We start from the raw sequence: 9,155 nt of genomic DNA on the forward strand, positions 1-9,155 counted from the left end.
GAACCTAGTGGGGCTTACATTATATTGCAAGCCCCAGACACAAAAGGGCAAGAGGAGGGAGCTGTAACAGGTGAGAGTTGTAACTAGGAGAGGGGCTTCCAATATCACAGCCCCTAGTGGGCAAGGAAGGCAAAGAGTAACTATTCTGACTTCTTTGATCCGGATGGTACCTCCCATTGGCCAAACCCAACTGGAAGTCTGAGGGTGAGCCCAAAGATGAAGTCCCTGCCTACCAGTGAGGGAATTTAGAGGGCAAACAGGAGAGCAGCAGCTTTTTCTTTTGCTCCTCAGTGTCCATTCCTGTCCTTTAGGTGAAAGACCCATGTCTCCAACAGGGGAAACAAAGTCTCCTGAGACACTGTATCCTGTGGAGTTGTGTCAGTTCATTCATACTCTAAAGGAAGCACTCCTCCTTTGTAGAGTACAGCCTACAAACCCACTGGACTCAAGAGAAAGAAAGACAAAATTCTTCTGTTGGATTATTTGGAATAATAGAGGAACCATTCTCATCTCCACCTCTTAGTCCCTGGACTAAGTCATATATTGGCCGCTGAATAGTGTCATATATTGGCCCCTGAATTCAAGCACATACTGTATTCTGTCCATCACCAATCCAACTTTACAGTTTCTACACAGGCGCTATAATGCACCTTCTGCAGGTGATTTATTCAATCAACTTGTAAGTGACAGGGCACATTGTAAGACCAGTATATTACATAGGTGAGAACCATTGCTCTATGTCCTTCGCCATAAAATGAATTCTTGGTTGTAGGTAAGTAGTATGTGGGATGGCACAGTGATAAAGTATTCTGGGAAATCCTGAAATGATGGTGCTGACAGAGCATTACAAACAAGATGGCAAGTCCATATCAAGAATATGAGGGAAAGTCCAAAAATATTGCTACTAGGGTTCCAGTCCATACATGTACAAGTTTATCCCAAGCAAAACATTGAAACATGTCTCTGTGATTAGTGGATGGCTACAAATTCTCGTAATAATACATTTGTTTTAGTCTCTTTAGGGTGCCTTCAAAAACTAAAAAAGGTCTGATCAAAACAGTGACTTCCAAAGGGATCAGCTGGGCCAGTTCAATTCAAGGCAGAGAGGTCAGCTCAGAAGGTTATGGTGACTGGTTTTTTGTTTGTTTGTTTGTTTCCAAAGGAATCATCTTAGTAGATTTTCTTGAAGGACACAGGACCGTCACAAGGGTTTAATAGAAGTTTTAAGAAAACTGAAAACAACATTAATGAGAAAAAGACGTGAAAAGTGCACTGAGAAAAAATTTTTTTCTCTCCCATCACAACAATGCACCTGTTTATTCTTCAAGGGTTGTCCTAGTAGAATTTTGTTGGGAAACTTCACCCCATCCACCCTACAGCCCTCTTTTTTTTTTTAAGATTTTTTTTTAAATCAAACTTTTTATTTCAAATTTAAAATAAGGTTCTTAAAAGTTTCAATTTGACCAGATAGGAAACTATTTTAAAAACCTTAAAGATGTATTGAAAACCAGGCTTTTTAAAAACGTTTGTTATTACCAAAAAGAGAAATCTCTAGGTAAAAATAAAAACCTTATACTGCACAGGTGGCTCTAGCTATCTGGTCAACGGGCAAAACACAAGCTAAAATTTAAGGGCTTCAGCTCCAATCTTTTGTTCATTTCTTATTGCTGGAATTTCACATTCATGTCTACTTGTTGAATGTCTAAACCAGATGATGGTGGAGATGGTAAGCCAGCATTTACTCAGTATCTACTCCTGCTCGGCCTTGTGGTTTAGGGTTTTCTGGGCATCTGCATGGTAGTTGAAGTTGTAGCAGTACCTACAATGAGGTGGCTGCTGACCTTAGGTCTGATCTTCATTTTCCTTATTCCCTTCACTGCCAGCCTCCCTAGGCTGTCTTTGGAGAAGAAGGCTCCTGCAAAATCTGAAGTTGTAGTCTATAACACCGATACATATTCTGTCTCACTGGTCTCCCTTGTTCTCCTGCACCCTAGTTGTCAGCACCCTTCATCACTTCTTCCCACACACAAGGGTTGAAATACTGTGGTCTACACCCACAGGGCAGGTAGTAAGGTGGGAACTGTTGCCTGTGGTAGGGTCTGCGCTGTTGGGGCTGGCCTTCAGGAGCACTCTCTGATCCCCAGGCTGGTAATTTTACTGGTGATTGCGTGGAGGTCTCCTAAGACCTGGGTAACATCTATAGTGATTACAGTCTGCTGCATATTACTGCCTTGCACTGGAACAGCACCAAGGCCTACAACATTTGCTACCTTCTGCCCCCTGTTCTCTTTCAATAACATCAAACTCCACAGTCTCTCCTTCTACACTGCAAAGGTACTTCCTGGGGTTATTCCTTTTTATGGCTGTCTGGTGTGCAAATGCATCTTTCTTTGTGTCATGCCTCTTGCTGAAACCACATCTGTTCCTTACATTGAACCATTTTACAGTTCCCATAACCTTTGTTGTGCTGATTTTTGTGTCCCTGTTGGCAGGCATCACCAGCCTGTGGTCTCCTGGGCTCCAACTTTGGTTGGGCAGTGCTGAGGGCAGGGCGGCAGGTGGGTGCCTGCTGGGTCTCGACCCTGCTGCTCACGGTTGTGGTGATGGTAACCGGAGTGGCAGGGGTGGGGGGGTTGGTTGTAGCAGCTCCGGCTCCTCCCGGGGTGTGGCAGTGTAGTCCTGCATGCAGTCCCTTCAGACTTCTTTTTGCTCCCTAAAGAACATTTCAAAGGGACACGATTTGAGTCTCTTGAGGATGCTTAAGCTCCCCTTTTGACACAGTGTAGATTGAAGAGCGCAGAATTCTTCAGGGAAGGGGTGTTGTTAAGTGCCGTTGAATCTCCAAGGAGCTGCTGGTGGGTTTGAACCGCTGACCTTGTGATTCGCAGGCCAGTGCTTATCCTATAGCGCCACACTAGGGTTCCTGTTAATATAAAGATAACATTTTTTAAAAACTTTTTGTGAATTGAGTGAAGGGTTTACAGAGCAGATCATCAGTTCTACATTCAACAAACCATACACTTTGCTTCACTGCATGATTGCAATCCCCTCCATGTACCAACAGTTAAGAACATTTACCTCTATTCACTTGAACTGTTACATTCCTCCCTGTGTCTCCTGCTACCTTCAGCCATCCTCTGCTAACCTTCCTCTAGTTGTATACTGCCTGCCCTGTCACCCATGTTAACATGTGTCTCTACCCTCTAGCCTGTGGATAATTTTCCCTCCCCCTAGTCCCCACCCCAGGAGCTCTGGTAACGTAGTGGTTACAAATTGGGCTGTGAACCTCAAGGTCAGTAGTTCGAAACTACCAGATGTTCCATGGGAGAAAGATGAGGCTTTCTGCTCCCGTAAAGATTTACAGTTTTGGAAACCCTGTACAGGGTGGCTATGAGTCGGAACCGACTCCACGGCATATAACAACAACTCCCCACCCTATGACCATCATCATGGTGGTGGTGTGCTGTGGAGTTGGTTCCAACTCATAGCAACCCTGCATAGGGTTTCTGAGGATGTAAATCTTTACAGAAGCAGAAAGCCTCATCTTTCTCCAAAGAAATAGCTGATAGTTTCGAACTGCTGACTTTGGGGTTAGCAGCCCAGCTTGTAACCTCTATACTACCAGAACTCCTTACAACCATAAAAATTGGTTCTTTTTTTTTACAAAACGAAACAATAAATATTCACTTACATGTCCAAAGGGCACAATCTTCAAGCCAGTCTCCTGTGCACAGGCACACAATCTCCCTCGGTCCCTAGGCCTAGGGCCTGAGTTGCTCCATGCCACTGCCTTTACCACGGTCTCTGCAGTCACCACTTCTCTAGGTAGGGATCTCACACTCCACTCATGCTCTTCATTCTTGATGGTCCTGGGATCGTTTGCTCCTGAAATGAAAGATTAACTCCACCCCCCCTTTAGGTTTCACATCTTCTACAATCAACAGTTTTGACAATCACAATTCATCTTGCTAACAATTACTCACAATTGAATCATAAAATGTTATCAGGATCAGTCCCCACCCCCTTTTACCAGACCCATCTGGGAAAGAGAAAAATGATTCAGTGAGGAGTCTACCTTACTCCCCTCATTCTGAAACTAAGTACAGCCATGAAAGCTTGTAAGCCAGCCACTTCATGCCTTTATAGAATCCCATTTTTGATAACCAATGTCTCAATTGCCCTTCCCTAACAACCCAGTGCACTGAGGAGACAAGCATATTCCTTCATATGAAGAATCTTCCATTCTGGCTAGAATTTTGAACACCTGCATCCATAAGCAAAAGTCCAGTTCATCAAATTGTAGCAATTTATACTTGCTCACAGTATCAAACATAAAGATAATATTTTTTATGAAAACATTTTCCAGACAAAAATTGTGAGAAGAGTGGAATTATTTTACATATTTGCAAATCTCTTTAAAGTCTGCCTTAATAGTAGACAATTAGATTCTCTAATCTGCTTCCACATTTAGTCTATTCACACACATCACACAGCATCTGCACAATTCCCCTCTACACGGGTGAAAGAGTGACTGTGAAAAAGGCAATTGTATCATTGTATCAGTGACCTCACCAACAATAAATAGAACCAATTGTCATTGAAATCAACTTGGATTCTTGGCAGTCCCACATGTGTCAGAGCAGAACCTTGTTCCATAGGATTTTCAGTGGCTGACTTTTCAGTAGATTGCCAGACCTTTCTTCTAAGGTACCTCTAGCTAATGTGCCTCGGTTAACGGCCATGCACTTAACTATTTATACTGCTCAGGAACTTCTTTGATCTCACTGACTCCCTGAAAGGGTCCCCACAGGTCTTTGACTCACCTTTGAGAATCATTACCCCAGGAAATGGTGCCATATAGGGAACTCTGCTATTGTCGTCTTGGGTACTCAACAATGCTAGTTGTCAGATCAGATTTGGCAAGGGAGATTTGTTGAGCCCGTCTCAAACTTCAAAAAGTTTGTGGGAAAATTCCATTATTTTTTCACGAACTTTTAAAAGTACCCTCATGTATTAGTTTTCTATGGCTTCTATAACCAACTACCACAAATGAAGTGGTTTAAAGCAACACTAACTTATCAATGTTCTAGAGATCAGAAATGCAAATTAGGTCTTGTGGAGCTAAAATAAAGGTGTTGGCAAGGCTGCACTCAATTCTGGAGGCTTTAAGAGAGAATTTGCTTTCTTACCTTTTCCCCATTCTAGAGACTCCCTGCATTACTTGTGTGTGTCCCCTTTCCATCTTCAAAGCCAGTAATGGCTAGTCTAGTCTTTCTCAAATCAGATCATTCTGGCCCTGACTTCCCTGCCTTCTTCCCTCACATTTAAAGATCCTTGTGATTACCTTGGGCCCACTGGATCATCCAAACTCTGTTGTTGTTGTTGTTAAGTGCCGTTGAGTCGGCCAGCTGGCCTACTTGCTAGCCTTTGCTCGTGAGTCAGTGTAGAGCTGTACTTCGGACCATCTCTCTGTTCGTGAAAAGTGGAAAATCAGTAAAATCAGAAGTTCTGCTGACTGAGAGGATAACCCTTCCCCACTGTCTTTCAGGGACACCATGAGCAAGACTATACTTCAGCAATTGTCTATTTGTGACTGGTGCCAACATAGTATGCAAATGCATTTGGAAATCACGTCTCTACTTTTCCTTCTGTGATAATTGGTCATAGCAACTTTCTCAAGTGTGGGCTAAAGAAGCATTGAAGCAATAAGAGTGGGTCTCATGGGGATTTGGGCCACCTGCTCATACAATTTCCTTGTGCCTTCTGGACCTGCTCAGACCTGATCTCACATGTACTATTAATAATAGGATGCTATCATGCATGTCCAATTTTATGATCAGGTGGATCTGATACTATCCCGTTCAGGATGCAAGGTCATTTTTGTCCCATGGTCAGGGATCTAGTCTCTGCCAGGTCCATTTGTAAGTCAGAAACTGCTGTTGGTTTAAAAATAGCCAATAGTTACTGGAAGAAAAGGGTCTAACAGAATCCAAAGCCAGAAGGGTCTGCACTGTATTGTGAATTTTTTTTTTTTCCCCGAGCTTGTCAGAGACTCCATACAGCATCTTTTCTGTCACAATCACTTGCAAGTCATAAGGCCCATGTGACAGAGCAGCTTGATATGCAGCCTCCACCTGCTTCAGAGACTCATCTTTCCAGGCCTCCCTCAAAACTTGCAGCCCTGTGGATTGCCCAGTAAATGGATAGAAGCAGCGCAGCCCAACCAACCAAATGTGGTCCTTATTGTCTCAAAAATCCAGAGTCCCAACAAGCCTTCTGTCCTTTTCTTTGTAGTGGTCAGCATAATCTTCAGCAATTCGTCCTTTACTTTAGAGGAGATAGCCTAACATATTCCAGAGACTGGATCCCCTAGAAACTTTGGCAGATTATGTTCCTGAATTTTTGTGGGATTTGTCACCCTTCCTTTGACATACATATGTTTTGCTAAAAATCTAGAGTGCTTGCAAATTCCTGCTCACATTGTGGCCCAATGGCCACATAAGGTTATGAACTATACCAAAATGATCAATATTGCTTGGACTATATTATGACAGATATCAGGAGAGTAGAGAAAGCTCTGAGATAGATGAGGGAAGGTATACTGCTGTCCCTGCTATGGGAAAGCAAACTATTTCTGATCGTCTTTATTGGTTATTGCTGTTAGGTCCTGTCAAGTTAGTTCTGACTCATAGTGACCCTGTGTATATGGACAACAGAAGAAAACACTCCAGTCTGGTGTCATCCTCACCAGTGTTGCTAGGTGTGAGCCCACTGTTGTAGCCACTGTGTCAATCCATCTTATTGAGGGTCTTCCTGTTTTTCATTGACCCTCTACTTTACCACAGATAAACATCTTCCTGGTATTCTCTACTTTCAGCCCAAATCCACCTGATATCAGCAGTGAGATCCCTCATTCCACGTCCTCTTCTAAATCTGACTTGAATTTCTGGCAGCTTCCTTTGTCAATGTACTGCTGCAACTATTTTTTAATTATTTTCAGCAAAATTTTACTTGTGATATTCATGATATTATTTGAGAATTCCTGCATACATTCCAACAATCCCATTTTCCTCAGCCTTTCTTCATAGTCTGTCCGGTAAATTCCGTCTTCTCAGTCTCTCTAATTGAAAGCCACTATTGAGTCCTGGTAGCGTAGTGGTTATGAATCGGGCTGCGAACCTTAAGGTCAGCGGTTTGAAACTACCAGCCGCTCCGCGGGAGAAAGATGAGGCTTTCTACTCCCGTAAGGATTTACACCCTCGGAAACCCTGTACAGGGTCGCTATGGGTCGGAACCGACTCGACGGCACTTGACAACAACAATTGAGTCCTGGTGTGACGCTATGGATTAATGCACCAGACTGCAAAGCTGTTTGAACTGCAAGGTCGGTGGTTCAAGCTCATCAGCTGCTCCTTGGAAACCCTATACAGGGTAGCTATGGGTCAGAACTGACTCGACGGCACTTAACAACAACAATTGAGTCCTAGTGTGGTGCTGTGGGTTAATGTGCTGCACTGCAAAGTCGGTTTGACCCACAAGGTTGGCAGTTCACACTCACCAGCCGCTCCTTGGAAACCCTATACGGGGTTGCTATGGGTCAGGCCCGACTCAACAGTAAACAACAACTGAGTCCAGATTTGAATTAACCAACTTACAGTCTGCTAATGCTACTCCCTGATCCTCAAGTCAACACAAGTTCCAATCCTGGGTCTGTTGACTATTAGTCAATTTGGCCTGATCTAATTGCACTAGATTGCAAAGTTGTTTAAACCACAAGGTCGGTGGTTCAAGTTCACCAGTCACTCCTTGGAAACCCTATACAGAGTAGTTATGGGTCAGAACCAACTCGGCGACACTTAACAACAATCTTATATTTTATCTTAGATGCTACTCAGACTCTTGTCAATACAAATTAGCAAGATCCTGCATTTTCTTCAGTGTATAAACAATCCCTTCATGGAATAAGCTTGGTACCTTTCTGACCCGGCTACACTGGGATACAAATCTCATTATAGCTCCGGTGTGGCACCGTGGGTTAATTCGCTGGACTGCAAAGTCAATTTGAACAAAAGGTCGGTGGCTCAAGCTCATCAGCCACTCCTTGGAAACACTATACAGGGTTGCTATGGGTCGGAACTGACTCAATGACACTTAGCTAACACAAAGCATAGACTTGGAGGCAAGAAGTGATTGGGGCTGCATCTGGAGGAAAGTCAGCATTCTGTTATGAGACAACTTCCTCTAGTGAAGTCACTGAACAAGATATGTGCTAGGAAAGGCTGTTTTTTTCAGCCTGCAGGCCGGGAGTGCTGACTTCACCAACACGGGGACTCAGGGAGTGTGTGGAGGTCTGAAGTTCTATACAGATGTCCCATCCCATCTCTTAAAGCCCCACGCCTTCCTAACCATTACCCTCCCATCAGCATAATAGACATGCTTGTAGTTGCTGATACTGTTGCTGAGGGTTGTTGTTGTATAGGGTTTCCAAGGAGTGGCTAGTGGATTTGAACCACCAACCTTGTGGTTAGCAGTCCAGTGCTTATCCTACAGCACCACACTAGGACTCCAAGAGACATGATGGTGCACTTAATTAATTTAGCAGCTCTGAAATCATTACAGTCGGACTCTGTATTTGGTCCTCAGCTAGATCTGTCCTTTGGCTACCAGAGTTGAAAGATTTCTTTAGAATCACTCCAGGGCTCTCTAGTCTTACACCTTCATGTTGAATTAGGAATTTAAGGCTTTCCATCTGTCCTTTTCTTTGTGTACGTTTCCCAGAGTCAGAAGGCAACTCCACAATCTTTGTAATCACTGTTGTCACCATAGTGACTAAATGTCCAGCCACTTGATTTCCTAACATCTTACAGTCCATCTCATGCCTCCAATGGACATAATTTGAGTGACTGTGGTGTGACTGCATGCCACAGATTACCATTGTCCCTTACCCCCTGTCAAAGAGGTTATTCGCACCCTAATCAAGATATGTGAGCAACCCAATCCCAGAATTCCATGCAAGGATCTGTTTCCCAGGGCTAGTCTGGTACCAATTACCAGAACAGTCAGAGCTCTGGATGGAAACAGATGGTACACTCAAAGGGGTAATTGGAAAGCATTTGATGAAGGGGCTATTACAAAGTTGTAGGCAGAGTTACAGG

The 9,155-nt window shown here is 43.6% G+C and overlaps 1 pseudogene; it reads right to left on the reverse strand.

Annotated features, from left to right (window-relative positions):
- Nucleotides 1-1,738: 1,738 nt before the first annotated feature.
- On the reverse strand, nt 1,739-2,685 carry LOC102831978 (annotated as a pseudogene).
- Between the last annotated feature and the right edge of the window lie 6,470 nt (nt 2,686-9,155).

The sequence above is a fragment of the Chrysochloris asiatica genome, unplaced genomic scaffold, assembly GCF_000296735.1.
Source record: "Chrysochloris asiatica unplaced genomic scaffold, ChrAsi1.0 scaffold00047, whole genome shotgun sequence".
Classification (NCBI taxonomy): Eukaryota; Metazoa; Chordata; class Mammalia; order Afrosoricida; family Chrysochloridae; genus Chrysochloris; species Chrysochloris asiatica.